This window comes from Solanum dulcamara, chromosome 11 (genome assembly GCF_947179165.1).
Source record: "Solanum dulcamara chromosome 11, daSolDulc1.2, whole genome shotgun sequence".
Lineage (NCBI taxonomy): Eukaryota > Viridiplantae > Streptophyta > Magnoliopsida > Solanales > Solanaceae > Solanum > Solanum dulcamara.
In genome coordinates, this window is record NC_077247.1 from 25293120 (window position 1) to 25312025 (window position 18906).

The following is an 18906-nucleotide window of genomic DNA, read 5'->3' on the forward strand; positions in this document are numbered from 1 at the left end:
GTATTTTAAAAAATTTAGTATGATCCCCATTTACAAGTTTGGCTATACTACTCGTGGAGATACATGACATGATTAGATTAATGATATTATGTGTCACAATCCCGATCCGTCGTGAGTGACACCCATACTAATTTCATAGTGAAGAACAAAAATTGACCAAACTAGAACACATATTAACCCAAACATACATTTTTAACGAGTGAAAATAGATTAAATATAGTTTAAAAAATGAGTTTCCATAAACTCAGGAAATTTTCCAAAACAATATGGAAGTTAACTCCCATGAACTTGAAGGTCATTATACCAAAACTATACTAAAGGTCGAGTAAGGGGTTGCAACCCCAAAAAATTGTAAATGAAAAATAAAAGTCAGGAAAGGTCTAAGTCCGAAGAGAAGGGACTAAGAACCAAGCTGAATCCATAGCAGCATGAAAGAATTTACTCACTCTTGAATTTGTCGGTCAGTGATATCCTAACCGAGGTCTCTCAAAAACTGCCTGAAGATGCCCTGTATTCAACAAACAAAGAGAAAGTGCAGTATCAGTATACAATCACAGTAAACTGATAGGATCATACGATCATTTCTAGCAAATAAAATATGAACCAGAAACCACAACATAGTACATGGCTCTGTAGCTTACCTATTTTTCAGGAAGCTTGATTGACATGGCCCACTCAGGATATTCATAATGGGTTTTAGCCTATTGGAAATAATTTTTGATATTATTTTATAAGTGGTGTTGCACAGGTTTATAGGCCTATAATCTTTAAGAGTGTTTGCACCTTTCTTTTTAGGGATTAGACATACATGAATTTTGTTTATATCTTTTGGTATGCGTTCCTCCTTGAAGAATTTTACACAAAGAGATACAATTGATTTCCAAATTATGTTCCAATAGTTTTGATAGAAGAAAGGGTGTAAATCATCCTGGAAGGATTTTACACAAAGAGATACAATTGATTCCCCAATTATGTTCCAATAGTTTTGATAGAAGAAATGGTGTAACTCGTCAGGTCCTTGAGCTTTATATGGTTGAAAGGAAAATATAGTTGTTTGTATCTCGTTGATAGACGGGATATTCCCTAATTCCAAAAGCTCTAATGAGTATTGATTGGTTATTGGAATTAATTTATTTTGAAGAAAAGATTCTTGAGAAATACAAAATAGACTATTAAAGTAAATATGAGATAAGCTTTATACATCCCCTAAGTCATAAACCCAATTTCAATATGCATTTTGTATTCCCAAATGTTTTTTTCATACTCTTCAAAAAATTCCTATGCATTTTATAAATCCTCTAAGTCATAATCCCGTATGATCTTACCAATACACTGTGGTTGTGTTTTTTCCATTTATTCCAAATGGTCACTTTTTTTGAAAAGTCTGAAATTGCATCTAAGATGTCTTTTGTTCCCTCCCAACTTCCTAGAATGATATTCCTTAGATAGAAACGAACTGATATAGTTTATTTCATTTCTAAGTTTTTTTTGCAATATGGATAGGAATAGAGGACAATGGTTCAACAAAACTTGTCATTGACCAAGATATTGTAATAATTGTAAAATAAATTAGTAATAAATAATTAGAGACTCAATTAAAGATAAGTTATTTTAAATTTTTTGTACTTACAAAAATAAAGATACCGAATCAAACATATTTTTTGGACTTTTTCTTATTATATAAGAGGGATTTTGGAGGCATCGACGTGCCTGCTTCAATAAGGACATTTTCGAAAAAAATATTATTTTCTATTTTAATTTAATTTGTGTATAAGGTTTCTAAAATTGTGGGACCCAATTTAGCTATTTTCATGAATTTAATATTTATATCCTTAACTTGTAGCTTTCTTACATTGAATGTAGCTAATATTTGTGTAAATTTTATAACTATTTTGAGTAAAATAAATGGTCAATGGAATTTTTTTTAATCATGGACATCGCAACAGGCCTCTTTAAATTAGATTTACAAAAAAAGGAGATGATTTACTACCACAAAAGAGTGTGTGTATCTCTCTCTCTCTCTCTCTATATATATATATATATATATATATATATATAATATAAAATTTATTTTAGAGTAAAAATTTAAAATTGTTCATGTAAGTATTAAATTGGATTTATAATCTGTAAATTAATTTGGGCTATATTAAATTCAAGAAAATAGTTCAAATAATGTGGCAATCCAAGTTAATTAAATGATCCATTTGAACCACACCACATGTAAATGTTATGTGGCAATCCAAAATCAAAATTAAATGAGCCACTAAAATTACACCACGTGTCAAATTTATATGGCAATTCAAGTCAAATTAAATGAGCATTAGAATCATGCTATGTGTCAAAGTTATATGGCAATCCAAGTCAAATCAAATAAGCCATTAAAATCATGCTATATGTCAAAGTTATGTGGCAATACAAGTCAAATTAAATGATCCACTAGAATAATGCCACGTGTATATGTGATATGTTCTAACCAACCAATTTAAGCTTCACCAAAGGAATCTGATTGGTCAGTTCAAATTGACCAATCAAATAACATAGGCATACTACTCCTTACAACTATAAATAGGGGTCCTCATTATTCTCAGAGAGAAGAGTTTTGAGGAACAAAAGCAAGAAGAGAGCTTGTGGATCAAAGCCCACAAATTCTCTACAAAGCTACAAAGTTCAAGTTATCAAATTCAAGTTCAAGTTCAATATCAGGAACGAAGGCAAATATCAAGATGTTCAAGATCAAGTTACTTGCTCGTATTTATTATTTGTCATAACCATACAAGTATTCGTGATGAATAATTCAAATCCAAGTTTGAAGACGAAAATTTAAGATCAAGCTATTCAATCCCTTGACTCTAAATCAAGTTCAAGTTCAACATATTCAATGTTATTTGAAGAATTAGATGATTATCATAAAGATTGAAACACGCACTACATTTGGAAATCAAATATTTCATTTTTTACTCTACTTTTCCTATCTTGATTATTTAATTTTCTCCACTCAAAAATTTGTTGTTTTCATATTTTGGGACGCCAGTAGGAAAATCTCTACCTCTTATCTCTTTACATCTATTATCAAATTGTAAGAATATTAAAATGGCATCTAAGAAGTTTGACTCCAGGATTATTGTTGCTAAAACTACTGATTCCAAGTTTTTCTCTGAGGTGGAGAACATATGAGCTGCTACTATGGGAAGTTTGGGACCCATCACTAGGAACATAGAAAACTTGCTAGGACAACATGCACTTCAAATGTCGTCTGATCGGTTCCTTTTTTTGATCTTCCATTTTTAAAGGGGGAAAGATTCTTTCCAAATAAATTGGAAGAAGGAGATAATATAACTGATATTGTTGAAAGATGTTGGCTCGACTTAGCCCCTTTATGACAAAATATTGCACTATTCAAAATGAAGATGATGTATTGATCACTAGATATGCCCTAGTCACTCCACGTAACTTGTTCCAAATAAATTTCAGTTTGAGGGAAAATATGTGCTTTAATCCATTATCCATAACGGCCATCCAAGCGATGATGACTAACACTTGAACTATTGAAGAACAACTACCGAGTTTGACAAAGGCAATTGAAGGTCTAACAAAATATATGCAAGATCAGGAGAATCAAATTATCAAGTTGGCGGACAGAGTTGAAAGTGTTATAGAGGGTGACTCAAGTCACACACTTGGAAAATGTCCCATGATACAAGAAAAGAGAGATTCAGTAACAAAGAAAATACATGTGGGTGATGAACTGCAAGTATCCGCTGAAGGAGGAATTCCTATTCATCACGTGAAATACTTCATTGTGGGAACTATCAACGATAAGTATGATGTGTCTTCAAAGTCATCATTTACGTATGCAAAGCCATACACTTAAAGAATTGATGTCTTAAAGATGCCTGCATGTTATCAACCTCCAAATTTCAACAATTTGATGGAAAGGGAAATCCAAAGCAACACATCACATACTTTGTTGAAACTTGCAATAATACTAGAACATATGGAGATTATCTGGTTAAACAATTTATAAGCTCCTTAAAAGGAAATGCCTTTGACTGGTATACAAATCTCGAGGCTGGCTCTATTGATAGTTGGGAATAATTTGAGCATGAATTTATCAATCATTTTTATAACACAACGCATACTATGAGCATAGTTGAACTCATAAATATACGTCAATGGAAAGATGAACATGTCATTGAGTTAATCAATCGATGGAGAAATGCGAGCCTCAATTGTAAGGATAGACTTAGTGAAGCCTCTGGAATAGAAATGTGTATTCAAGGAATGCATTGGGGACTTTGTTATTTCCTATAAGGTATTAAACACAAATCATTTGAGAAACTAGACACACATGCTTATGGTATGAAGTTGAGCATGTCTACAAATGGAATCGAAGGATGATCTATTTATGAGCCTCGTAAGGGAAAAGATTAAATGGAGGTAAAAAAAGGGGAAAATTGGCACCCAAGTTTGGAAATAAGGAGTCGATGAACATTATTATCGTACCTTTGAAAGTAGCCACAAATCTAAGTAAGAATCAAAGGGTGAAGACCACGACTTTTCAGAATAATGCTGGTAAAAAACTGACTTTGAAGGAAATGCAGGCAAAAGAGTATCCATTCTTGGACTCAGATGTTCCAGCTATTTTTGAAGAGCTTCTAGTATTGAAACTCTTTGATCTACTAGAAATGAAGCATTCAGATGAGGCTGGGAGGACTAATGATCCAAATTACTACAAATATCATCATTTGATGGGCCATCCTATTGAAAAGTATTTTATTTTTAAGGAAAAGATCATGGACTTGGCCCATGAAGGAAAGATATTGCTTAAAGACGAGAAGGAGCGTTCAAATCAAGTCTCTGTAACTTTTGTTTCATTCGATCCCATATTTCTTTGCTACTTTGTTGAAGTACATTATTGTGGCGATGTCCTAGACACATTACCATAAAAATTGATTAAATTTGGTGACTTTAAACCGATTGATGTTTGCGCATCATTACTATTTCCTTTGATGAATGAAGTAATAGTTGATGATAAACCTCTAGAGGAAAATCAATTCTTGCCAAGTTGGTTCTATGAAAAGTTTTTCATTATGATACCAAAGCCTTATGTTGTAACATTAATAAGGAAGAGACAACGGGAGAGGACTCATCGCCATAATTACTTTCATCGCATGAAGTCCCTATCAAGTCTCTTTCTGAAGAAGTGGACACTTGTGATGCAAAGTTCACATTCAGTAATGATGATCTTTTGTTGGGTGAAATTTTGCATAATCATTCCCTATTTATGGTAGGTTTTGTGCGTGGACATAAAGTAAATAAGATTATGGTGGATGATGGATTTGGGGTCAATATTCTCCCTATTTGCACTGTGAAAAAACTTGGAATCCCGATAAATGAACTATCTGAAAGTCATTTAATGATTTAGGGCTTTAACCAAGGGGGCAGAGATCCATTGGCGCTGTCAAATTAGACATAACGATGGGAGATATGCTTTCAAGTGAATGGATGCATGTTATTGACTCAAAGACCTCGTATAATATCTTGTTAGGAAGGACATGGATAAATAAGAATAAAGTGGAACCGTCTACCTCCCATCAATGTTTTAAATAATTTGAAGATGGGGTTCAAAATAAGGTAGTTGCTAATGATGAAACTTTCACCGAGATAGAAGTGATCTTTGCAGATATAAAATTCTACTTAAAAAATTATGTCTCAAGAGAAGTCAAAGTTCATAACGTAATGCCAATCAGAAAGGTTTATATTGCAAAAAAGGTTGATGTAGCATCTGGAAAGGCATGGGTTATGATTTAAAAAGATCATGCGCTTTCCGATATGAGCAAAGTACCTAAGCCAAGCGAGGCATCTTCAAGTAAGAGAGTGATTCCTATTCTTCATTATGTTTCAAAGGCAAACAAGGTCAAAATTCCACCTTTTGAGTTGCAGAGTAGAGGATTGACATTTTCTGTCAAGTAAATTGATGCAATCAAATCACTTTCAACAATGAAAAAAGGATTTGTCAGACCATCAAACCATGATTCATATGAATCACTTCCTAAAAATCATACAAATGAGGGTTTTGACCCAAATTCTTACAAGTTGTTGGTGAAAGCAAGGTACAATCCCAATAAAGCTTCTAAATTAGGAAGCTTCCGAATAAAGTTATTGAAAAAGGCAAATCGCGGCCTAAATCCTACTCAAAGGATGATGATAGAGAGAGGATATATTATCAAGAAATCAAGCAAAGGTTTGGGTTGCAAACAACTATCACCAGTACGAATCTCTATAAAATGGATGAGCATCAACTACATTGCCCCTATGGAAGAGCCTGTGATATTCACTAAAAAACCTTCTGTGTTTGATTGACTTAGAGGCTTGACTCCTAATGTTTCTGAATTTGATCGGTTTTTCAAATTAACTCCAAAATCATCAGTGTTTGATCAATTGGGACCTATGAATAAGAAATACAAGTGCCAAGGAAATTATAGAATAAAGGGTTCATCCTCAAGAGCATAAGTCACTCAAGAATTACCCTAGTTTGATTCTTCACAAAATGAGGCAAAAAACAAAACTTGTAGTTTCAAGTAGAGAGGTCCTGAGAGCAAGAACTCATACAATAGTTCACACTAAGGAGCGAGATGAAGATGAAGAAAGTGTAGGATCTTCATATCATATCATAATTTGTGACACGGAAAGTACTTCACCACATGCAAAAATTAAGGATGGATTCATTGATGTTCATACATGTCATCACATATTCTTCAATGATGGTGATCCTCAAGAAGATGAGGATGCTGAAGATGTGCCACCTGAACTCGAGGAAGGGGTAAAGAACACAACTGATACATTGAAGGAAGTAAATCTTGGAGTTGATAATGATATAAGTCCTACATATGTAAGTGCCTCACTGAATGACGATGAGGAAAAGAAATACATTGAGTTGCTTACATAGTTTAGGGGTGTATTTGCTTGGAGTTACAAAGAGATGTCAGTATTAGATCCTAGAGTTGCAGTTTATCGTCTTGCTGTGAAATGAGGAGCTCACCCTGTTAAACAAATTCAACGTCGCTTTATACCTAAAATAGTTTCTTTGATTGAAATTGAAGTTAACAAGCCTATTTGTTATGCCCCGAGAAGGTATCCTAGATATGGCCGACACTTGAAGACCATTGCTGGTCTTTAAGCAAACCACTTAGTTCAATCACATATTCATTTAATAACATTCTATTATTGGAAGACTCAACTCATTAAGATTACCATTCTTAAATATAGCCAAAGGCCAACCATCTATCCAATCGACAACTAGAAGAATAAAACTAGTCAAAATAGAACGAATCAATATCATCAATACTCTCGTCTATGAAGACTCTATCAACAATCTAGGATGTGCCAATGATGGTTTCATGGCTACCATAAATCAGATAAAGGAAAACTTACTCAAAGCTAGAAAGATAACTGCGGAATCCTCCGAAAATAGGGAGGACTCTAATTAGCTGGAAGAAAATAGATCTTCAATGATGCACCTATTGATGATCTTTAGTATCTGTTTCTGCATCATGAAATGATACAGGCCTAGATAGACATCAGTACATGGAATGTATGAGCATGTAAAATAGCAGAATAAAACATCCATCAAGTAGAATCAAATCAACTCAGAGATCTCAAATCGGGAAGGTGAACAACTCATTCAAGATATTCTAAGTCTAAAAAAGAATAAGATTTAGACAATGTCCAATCATATACAATCCAACAAAATCTATTCCAATCCAACTTAGAGTACTATCAAGACCTAAATGGGAGTTTCTCTTATCCGACAACCATCACTTATGAGCCAGTGATAGTACAATAAGCCAAAGTTGTTGCCACATCCATCCTTACCTTGCCAGGGTAAGAATGAATCGACAATTACATAACAATAACCAATCAAGTCCTATCATATTAGGACAATAATTTGGGAAACATCCAAATTTAACAGTTTATTCCTCTCCTACATTTGGTGACGTAGTTATTGGGTTTGAGTTATTACTTACTCTTACACAATTTGGTGCTCAATACTCCTCCCAAGACCCAAGCTCATAAGACAATCAATCTAAATTAAACCATATAAGTATGTCTCTTTTGGACCCTTTTCAACTCATCCGTTTTATCAAATCAATTCTTTCAACCAATTAATTTTCTAATCATTCTTAGTCATTTAGTTAAAAAAGGTTTTAGACAATCATTTATGACAACATTCAGGACTATCAATTTGTCGATACTATCAATACTATCATCACACTCACATTCCAATCAAAATCGTACATTCACAATTCAAAGTTCTAGACTCAATCTTAAGATGTATACAATTTAATATCAATTGATATGTTACTTGGTTTTAAGTAAACAAGTGGTTCAAATCAAGTGTTCACAAAAATGAATTCGTAGAAATATTAATATTTTATCAATAGTCTGTAAAACATATATATTTTTAAGATAAGAAATTCTCAAGAAATATAATTATGGAGACTCAATCTATACACAATCAATCTATCACAATCATGGGCACATAGAGGAACAAAATCCATGTTATAGTTCAGCCTTGCATACCTGGACTCGAAGAGCAATCAAAGATTCGAAGACCTTACTTGAAGAGCTTGATTCCTAGCCTTTCTCCTCTTCTACAATCCTCTGTCTCAATTTGTCTAAGTGTTAATGAGAGTATTATGCATATAAAGTACTGATAAGGGACTTAATTTAGTCCTAAAATATCAGGGTTTTTAGTCTAAGAGGGGTAGGAAAAGACCACTTTACCCTCATTAAAATCATGAATTTGTCTCCTACAAGTCATCATTATGACTAGTAGAAATGTCTATGGGTCATCATCTTCAGTCATGAATTGGGATGGAAAATTATGGGGTCTAGACTCGTGTCTACGAGTCATCAAAGACTCGACGAGTCATAGACTCCACTCGTCCTATAGGTTTTTGAATTTCCCGAGAAACTAAGTCTCTAAACTTTTCATATGAGTCATTTGTATGACTCGTGAACTCTTTGACAAATCATCGAATCGACCCATAGAAGTGACGTTGGAGCTCTAAAATTTGGCTACGTATTAGGTGTTTCTATGATTCATTCCTATGACTCATAGAAACCTTTATGACCCATAAAGTCAATCGTAGGTGACTCTTAAGAGTCCAAAAATTTTACTTAGTGTTGGAGAGGTCTATGAGCCATTCCTACTACTCGTAGAATAGTCAACAAATCCTATACCTCCCTTGTGGTCCATTATTGAGTCTCTTTTTCTCTTTTTTTCTCATCGTCATCGAGCCTAGTTTAGGCTAGGATAACACTGGGTGTTATAATATCTCCCTCTTGGGATCATTCTTCCTCAAATAAAGAACAAACTAAGGATTTACTTAAGGCACGCATAAAATTAAGAACTCAACAATCAGACATTCGAACAATCAATTTCTCAGACTTAGGACTACATATCAAGTATTGAAATTCGGAATGAACCTCAAATCAAAGATAGAAAAGGAACATTACCTTCAACATCATGGAAATAATTGGTGGGGTATTTATCTTTCATATCCTCTTCAGCTTCCTATGTAGCCTCTTTGACAAATTGATTCTGCCATATAAATTTGACGGAGGTAACCTCCTTGGTTATCAATTTATGAACTTGATGATCAAGAATCTTAAGTGGTATCTCTTCATAACTCAAACTCTCTTTCACCCCAATGTTCTTAGTCAGAAAAACAAGCTAAGGATCTGCCAAGTACTTCTTAAGTATAGAGATGTGAAATACGAGAGAAATAGCTGCTAACTCTGGGGGAAACTCCAATTCATAGGCTACATACCAACCCTCTTCAAAATCTAATAAGGAACAATATAGCGGGGACTAAGCTTCACTTTCTTTCCAAATATCATAACACCCATCATGGGTGAAACTTTCAAGTATACCCAATGGTGCACTTCGAACTCTAAATCTCTCCTCATGACATCAGTGTAGGATTTCTGGTGACTCTGTTCAGTTTTCATCCTCCCATGGATGATCTCCACTTTATCCATAGCTTGATGAACTCAGTCTGCTCCAATCAACTCAGCCTCACCAATCTCGAACCAACTGATCAGCGATCTACATCTCCTCCTACACAGAGTTTCATAGAGGGCCACTTGAATACTCGAATGGAAGCTATTATTGTATGCAAACTCAATAAGAGGTAAATGATCATAACAATTACCTTTGAAGGCGATGAAATAGACTCTCAACATATCCTCCAATATTTGAATCATGCGCGCTGCCTGGTAGTCTGTCTGCGAGTGAAAAGCAGTACTAAGTTCACTCTCAAACCCAAACCTTTTTGGAATGACTTCTAAAATTGAGCAGTGAACTGAGTTCCCCTATCTGAGATAATAGGAAAAGGAACTCCATGCAGTTTAATAATCTCTCAAAGATATAGTCTGGCATAATCTTCTGCGGTGTCCGTAGTCTTGACCAGAAAGAAATGGGCTAATTTGGTCATTCTATCCACGATCACCCAAATAAATTCATTCTGACTCTAAGACCACGGTAGACCAATAATGAAGTCCATATTTATCATCTCCCATTTTCATTCTGGAATCTCAATATTCTGAGCTAGTTTGCAAGGCCTCTGGTGCTCAACTTTAACTTCTTTGCAGTTTGGGAACTTGGACACTAACTCTGCTATATCTCTCTTCATTCTACTTAACCAACATACCTCTCTGAAGTCTTGATACATCTTTGTAGAATATGGATAGATAGAATAGCTAAAATTATGGGCCTCTTCCATGATCTTCTCTTGAATGCCATTAGTGCTTGGAATACAATCTCCCTTAATATCTCAACACTCCATCTCCCTCTTTGGCAAAAGTCATTACCTTCTGCTTATGAACATCATCTTTCTGTTGGAGGAGAATGGAATCTTGATCTTACTTTTCTTTCTCCTCTACAACTAGAGATGATTCATCTCTATTTCGAACAATTGTACCACCCTCACTAGAGTTAATAAGTTGAACTCCCAAGCGTGCAAGCCTATGCACCTCTTTGGAGAATTATTTCTTTCTTTTTTCTACATGGGCAATGCTATTAATGGATAACCTGCTAAGAGCATCAACAACAATATTAACTTTACTTAGGTGGTAGAGAATGCTCATGTCATAATCTTTGAGGAACTCAAGCCATCTCCTCTGTCTCAGGTTCAGCTCTTTCTGAGTAAATACAAATTTTAGGATCTTGTGATCTATGAACACATCGACATACACTCTATAAAGATAGTGACGCCAAATCTTAAGAGCGAACACCACGATTGCCAACTCAAGGTCGTGAGTTGGATAGTTTCTCTTATGAATCTTGAGCTATATGGAAGCATAAGCTATCGCTTTCCCCTTCTGCATTAACATACATCCCAATCCAACTCTGGATGCATTGTAGTAGATAACAAACCCATTTGTCCCATCGCGTAGGGATAACACTGGATCAGTAGTCAGTCTTGTTTTCAACTCTTGAAAACACTTCTCACAAGCATCTGGCCATTGAAACTTAGCCTTCTTCTGAGTTAGCTTAGTCAATGATGAATATATGAATGAGAAACCTTCAACAAATCTATGATAGTATCAGGCCAGACCCAAGAAATCTCTTATGTCAGTCAAGAATGTAGGCCTCGGCTAGTGCTTCACCACTTTAATCTTTTGCGAATCAACTCGTATACTCTCTATGGATACAATATGGCCTAGGAATACCAAGGAAGCAAGACAATGTTCACACTTTGAAAACTTATTATATAGCTCCCTATCCTTGAGAATCTGAAAGACAATTGTGCGATGATTAGCATGCTCCTCTTCACTCCTCTAACAAATCAATATATCATCTATAAATTCAATCACAAACATATCCAAATAATGTTTGAATACTCTGCTGATGAAGTCCATAAATGTTGCAGGAGCTTTCAAACCAAAAGACATGACAAGGAACTCAAAGTGACCATATCGGGTTTGGAAGGCAGTCTTGGGTATGTCACATTAGTTACCTTTAACTGGTGGTAGCCTGATCTGAGGTCTATCTTTGAAAAACAAGTAGCACCCTAAAGTTGGTCAAATGAATCATTTATCGTGGGAAGGCAATACCTATTCTTTATGGTGACCTTGTTTTGTTGACGATAGTTAATGTACATTTTCAATGATCCTTCTTTCTGTCGCATGAATAGGACAGGAGTTCCCTAAGGTGACACACTTTACCTAATGAATCCCTTATCTAGAAGATCTTTCAACTGTTCTTTCAGTTCTTTCAACTCAGTAGGAGCCATTTTATATTGCGAATAGAGATAGGCTGCATATTGGGAAGAACATGTATCCCAAAGTCAATCTCTCTATCAGGAGGGACTCTGGGAAAATACTCAAGAAACACTTCAGGAAACTTATTTAGAATCAGGACAGACTCAAGAGTAGGAAACTCAACACTATCATCTTTAACTTTAACGATGTGATAAATACACCCTTTAGAGATCAACTTTCTGTCCCTAAGGTAGGAGATAAACTTACCCTTAGGTACAACTAGACTTCCTTCCTATTCTAAGACAGGCTTATTTGGGAAACTAAACTTAACAACCTGAATTCTATAATAGACAAAGGCATAACAAGTATATAGCCAGTACATGCCAAATATTACATCAAAATCAACCATGTCCAACTCAACTAAGTCAGCCATGGTATCCTTTTAATAGATAAACACTCACAATCTCTATAGACCTTGTCAGCTAAGATAGAATCACCAATAGGAGTAGATACACTAAAAGGTTCAAGAAGACACTGAGGAATTCTATCAACTCTACTAGCCACATAAGAAGATACAAAGGATATAATGGCACCCGGATCCATCAAAACATAACAATCAAGAGTGAAGACTTGAATCATACCCATCAAAATATCTGGGGAGTTCTCCTGATCCTGGCGACTACCCATGACATATAGAAGGTTTGTACCTCCGCCCATACCTAAAGTAGTGTTCCTCTGATTACCTCTAGCTGGGAGTTCTACGGTAGATGACTATTCTATGTTGCCCCAAGTCGGACACTCTCTCTAAAAATGACCCACTTGGCCATATTTGTAACAATCATTCTTCCCTTATCTACAATCTTCCAAATGGATCTTACCGCACTTTTTACAAGATGGCTTTTCCTTCGAACCTTGAACCATACTAGCCTGGGATTGAGAACTATGGGCTTTGGAATTTTGTTGACTCTGCCCGTGCTGATCATGCCTCTTATACAGCGCAGGTGCATTTGTCACTGATGGAGCATAATTGGAAGAACTCTTCTGAAATAAGGACCTATTGCCCTTACTCTTCCTCTGCTCAGTATTATGCCCAACTGACTTTGCCTTCTTGCTTAAGAGCTCCTCCTTGTCTTTCCTTTTTTCATCCTCTACCCACTGAGCATACAACATCAATTTGGAGATATCCATGTTAGAAATCAATAGTGATGCTTTGCACTCTTTCTTCATATCTTTTCCCAAGCTGGAGACAAACTTCCTCATGTTTGATATCATATCTAGGATCATCTCTAAAGCTTATCAGGATAATTGGATGAACTTCACACTATACTCATTCACCGTCAAAGCCTTTTATTTCAAATTCACAAATTCCTCCACTTCCTCTTCCCTCAATTCTCTGGGAAAGAAGTGATCAAGAAAGGCTTCCTCAAAGTCATCCCAGATAGCAGGCTTCCCATCCTGACCTCTACTTTATTCCCATTGTTTGTACTAGACATTTACCACATCTTTGAGTTGATAAGACACCAACTCAACCCCCTTGATTTTTGTTGCATGCACCACTTTTAGGATCTTCCATATATCATCAATAAAATTCTGCGGATCCTCCTTAACCGTAGAACCCGTGAACACTAGTGGGTTCATTGTCAAGAAATCTCAGATCCTCACCAAAGATGATGGATCTTGAGAGCTAGAGTTGGTAGCCGGTGAAATCTGGTTAGCCCTCTGGCCAGGTATCAATTTGGTGAGCATAGTGATAGCACCTTTGAACTCGGCTTCTGAAGTAGGAGCTGGTTGAGTAGTAGGCTCTTGCAGTGCCTTTGTAGACCTTGTCGGCCGACCCCTATTTCACACTCCAGATGGTGGGGGCATATCAGATTGTGGAACCTTAGTATTGGAGGCATTCCTTTGGCTAGCAATGCATTTAGGAGGCATTATTTGCAAATATGTAAGGCACGAATTAGGAATAAACTTTTTAGCACAAACTCAGAGTATGAAAGGAGTAAAACATTTTCTAATGTCCTATAACCTCCTAATTATAAGTGTGGTTCACAACACACCCATAATCAAGACTCTACTAGACATGGCTTCATAGACTCCCTAGGACTCTTGAACTCTGTGCTCTGATTCCAAATTTTTTATGCCTTGGGAGGGTACTTTAGATGTGGGTGGCACTTGAAGACCATTGTTGGTACTCTAGAGAACTACTTAGTCTAATCACATAATCATTTAATCTCATTCTATCAGTGGAATATATAACTCATTAAGATTACCATTCATAAATAAGTCCAAAAGCCAACCATCTACCCAATCGACAACTAAAAGAATGAAACTAGTCAAAACAGAATGAATCAACATCATCAACACTCTCGTCTATGAAGCCTCTATCAATAATCTAGGAGGTTCCAATGACAGTTTAATGTCTACCATAAATAAGATAAAGGAAAACTAACTCAAAGCTGAAAAGATAACTGCAGTATCCTCCGGAAATAGGGAGGAATCACCAATTAGTGAAAGCAAATAGATATTCAATGATGCCCCTATTGATGATCTCTAGTACTCATCTCTGCATCATGAAATAATGTAGGCCTAGATGGATGTCAGTACATGAAATGGATGAATATATAGAATAGCAGAATGGAATATGAATCAAGATAGAATCAAATCAACTTAGAGATCTCAAATCGAGAAGGTGAAAAACTCAATCAAGATATTCTAAGTCTAAACAAGAAAAAGATTTAGAAAAGGACTAATCATATACTATCCAACCCAATCTATTTTAATCCAATCCAACTAAGATTACTATCAATACCTTTATGGGAGTTTCTGTTATCTAACAACCATCATTTATAAGCCAATGATAGTACGATAAGCCAAAGTTTTTTCTATGCCCGTCCTTCCCTTACCAGGGTAAGAATGATTTGTCACGACCCAACTCCGTAGGTCGTGACTGGTGTCTGATTAGGGCACTCATACGTACCCTTAGCCCCACTGAGTATGTTAGCCGAATAACCATATGAGGAAATCAAAAAAAAAAGTCGCTAGAGAGCGCACGAAAATAGATGTAGCATACGAAGGCCGTTAAGGCCATCACGGAACATAAAGCCCAAAACATATATATAGAACCCACATCACAAGTCTACAGACCTCTACAGAATGCTAGCCTAGTCATATGATGGTACAGGGCCTCATCGTACCCTTGAATAAACAAACATTTATATCAAATGACCAGTATCAAAAGTTAGGCTTCGGAACAGTGGAGCACTTCCAACATTACTGAGTAGAAACCCTAAGCTGGCAGATCTCCAAAGTTAACATCTGTACCTACGGGCAGGAAACACAAACCCCCAAAGAAAGGGGGTCAGTACGACCTATGTATTGAGTATGTAAAGCATGGACTGTAACAAGTAAAGCCATTACCAGAACAGAAGGTGCAAAAGTGAGCTAAATACCCAGAATATCAAAATGTTTTTCATAACCACAAATAATGTATGCAGATAAACATATGCCATATCCGGCCCCATTATGGGATGCGGTGAACAAAACGTGGTCGCTACCCCATCACTGGCGCCACATCACAGCATACATCAAGAGTAGGGAATATCTCCATAACAGATCATATCATATCAGATCATATCATATCATATGTGTACATGGCACATCATAACTCCACAAATCCCATGTACAGGTCGTACATGCTCCTTCACGGTGAACAATGCAGAGAAGTACGCACTATAACAAAACCTAGCCCGGGCTCGGTGAAGGAAATATTGAGGCATCTACGAGTGGAGTAGTGAGAAACTATATGCAATTTAAATCATATTTGAGACTCGATGAAATAATCAAAATAAGCTTTTGTTCAAAATCGAGACAAAAGTCATATCAAGTACCTTTCGAAAGTCACTATGGACTATATCAAAATAAAACTTTTGGGAATCATATATATGTATCAAGGCATAACAAAATATCTTTTGGAAGTCGAGAAATTGGCCATCCTAGTGGCTTTAAGGATAGGAACTTCTTTGGAATCATATGAAAGTCATATACTTGCTTTGTAAAAACCATGCCAAAAAGGAAGATTAGCTTTGTATACTTATGTCAAATCATGCTAAGAGAAGGAATAAGATTTACATACTTATTCCAAAGACATGCTAAAATAAAGTATAAGCCTTACATACGTATGCCAAAACATGCCAAAAGAAGAAAACGTTAGCTTTACATACCTGTTACGGGTTACTTTTTATCCCATTTGTCTCGACGTCCTTTAAACCTAAATAACATAAAAGCAATACGTGTATTAATAAACCTTGTCTTTCTATCACCTTAGTATATACACGAGTATTTGTAGAACTCATCCCCTCACTCTCCTTCTCGACTAGTTCCTAACTAGTTAAAGAGTTAATGAAAATCGGGCAGCATTTCCTCTATAATGTGCCCTATCCGAATTTCCAATTATACTCCTAATAGCTATAGACAACCAACAACAATAATCTGCAGCATATATATATATACAATTCACATCAATCTTATACCACATAAACTCCAAATGACTCACTCGAAACCACGATACCAAAATAAGGTTTCTAGTTTCAGTTTTACAAAACCTTTAACCGTACGAAGCGGAGGTGTCGTCTGGCTACAACCAGAAGCTCCCCCACCTATTTTAGGACACATTTAGGCCCTATAACACATACCACACACCTGCAGCCACACCACAAGCACAACACCTTGCTTCGACTACAATTTAACTATAGAGACTCCAATTTGGTTTGTTTCGAACGTCGAGCATATTTATGGAATTTTCATATTTCATATTTCAATGTTGTACAAAACGATATGCCCAAAATACCAATAGCAGTCCTTGTAGAATTTCTAAAACGAAATTTGGGCAGCAGCTCCCCCATGCTTCACCACCCTTTTTCGAGCAGAGAAAAGCAAAACTGGGTTTTAGCCTCTAAAAGAAAGTTATATCCCTATGAAATATCCTTCCAAAACATCTTGAATCCCTTGAAACTATGCCTTACACAAGGAGTTATACTTGTATTACTAACAGCAGTTTAATTTAAAAACGGGTCTGTTCCCTAGCGTTTTCTCTTTAAGCTTCTCTTAGTTTTCCAAGTGTAGAACTGAAAATATGGTTCCATAGGCATCGTAATATACATATATACACCTCCACATAGTTGAGGAATACCGTAGATAATTAATTGACGGAATTATTTTTGGAGACTTACCTTCTTCTAGGTGCTATCGTAGCTCCTCTCTTCTCCCTCTTAACTTTTCTCTCAATTTTTAAGTGTAGCAAAGGATGAACAATGAATTTACTAGTCATACATACATATATATATATGCCTTTTTGGAGAGTGACACATTGCAGCCCCTAAGGGTGACACGTGTCACACCCTTAGGCAGCCACGTCACCTCATGCAACCAATCACATGCTGCCACATAGCGATGTGGGACCCACCTCAAGTAGGTGCATCACCTACTTAGTCAAAGTAGGTGCATCACCTGCTTGCTTTCGAGTAGGTGCTACGTCTCCTTCCGCCTCTCCCATGAGTTCGTAATCTCGTCTTACTTGAGGAGCCTATGTAATCCTTTCTACGTAAGCTCAACATGTACTCCAATGGCTTAGTTATGTAAGTCATCCAAGTTGGTAGCTTACATAAGTAAGTCGAGTCCTACGACTTGTTATTTTGGCCTCCAATTCGGTTCAAATCCTTATAGACCTATTTCCAACCTTCACTTTTAAGGGGCATCACGTCCTCCCTTCCTTAGAGTTATTTAATCATGTTATAGATAATATGGGTCATGGGACAACTTTCAAGAAGCTTAAGAAGACGTTCCGAAGCATAAAGGTACGGGGTATAACATCCTTCCCCCCTTTAGAACATTCATTCTCGAATGTAAACCAAAACCTTCCTCCGGACCTTATACCGATTATATGGAGAGGTCCTCTATCCCATTGCCATAACATATACTTTCATCTAGCAATCAATATCAGAGTTCCAAAGGTTAGGATTACCTGTAGGCATAGGGAATAAGTAATATTTCTTTTTCATTTCTTTTTTCCAGTTCTCTTACCACACATCATATTGCACCCTTTACACAAACATGTGTAGGAGCTTAAAGTAGCTCAGAAGATGCCTTAGCATCGCCATACTAGTCTGCACATAAACCTGTATCGTTCCTTACTTCCTTCATCTAATGTTAAGGCTCCACTATAACTTTTGTCCTTAGTACTGTTTGTACCTTAAAGGTTTTGCTTCAAACCATCTTATACCTTCCCTTAATGTATTCGAGTATGGAAGTTACATGGCTACTACCGACTTCTTTTATCAAGTAATCACTTGGTTTTACTCTTGGCATACCTCTATTCGTAGGTTGCATCAATTCTTTTGCAAAGCTACATCCCCTATCCCAAAGGGTCTTATCATCTTTCACGGTGGAATCACATATCCACAATACTTCTTTATACCACAATGCCATGCAAGGCCAATGTATACATAAATCCATATCATCTCATGTCACAGCCATATAGGGCTTCCCAGGAGGTTACCCATCCTAGTACCACTCTCGCCCAAGCACGCTTAACTTTGGAGTTCTGATGGGATCCGGTGCATTAGTGCTGGTATGATTGTATCC

At 36.3% G+C, this 18906-nt stretch overlaps 1 pseudogene; it reads right to left on the bottom strand.

Moving 5' to 3' along the window:
- Nucleotides 1-18785: 18785 nt before the first annotated feature.
- LOC129875329 (5S ribosomal RNA) lies at nt 18786-18906 on the bottom strand (annotated as a pseudogene).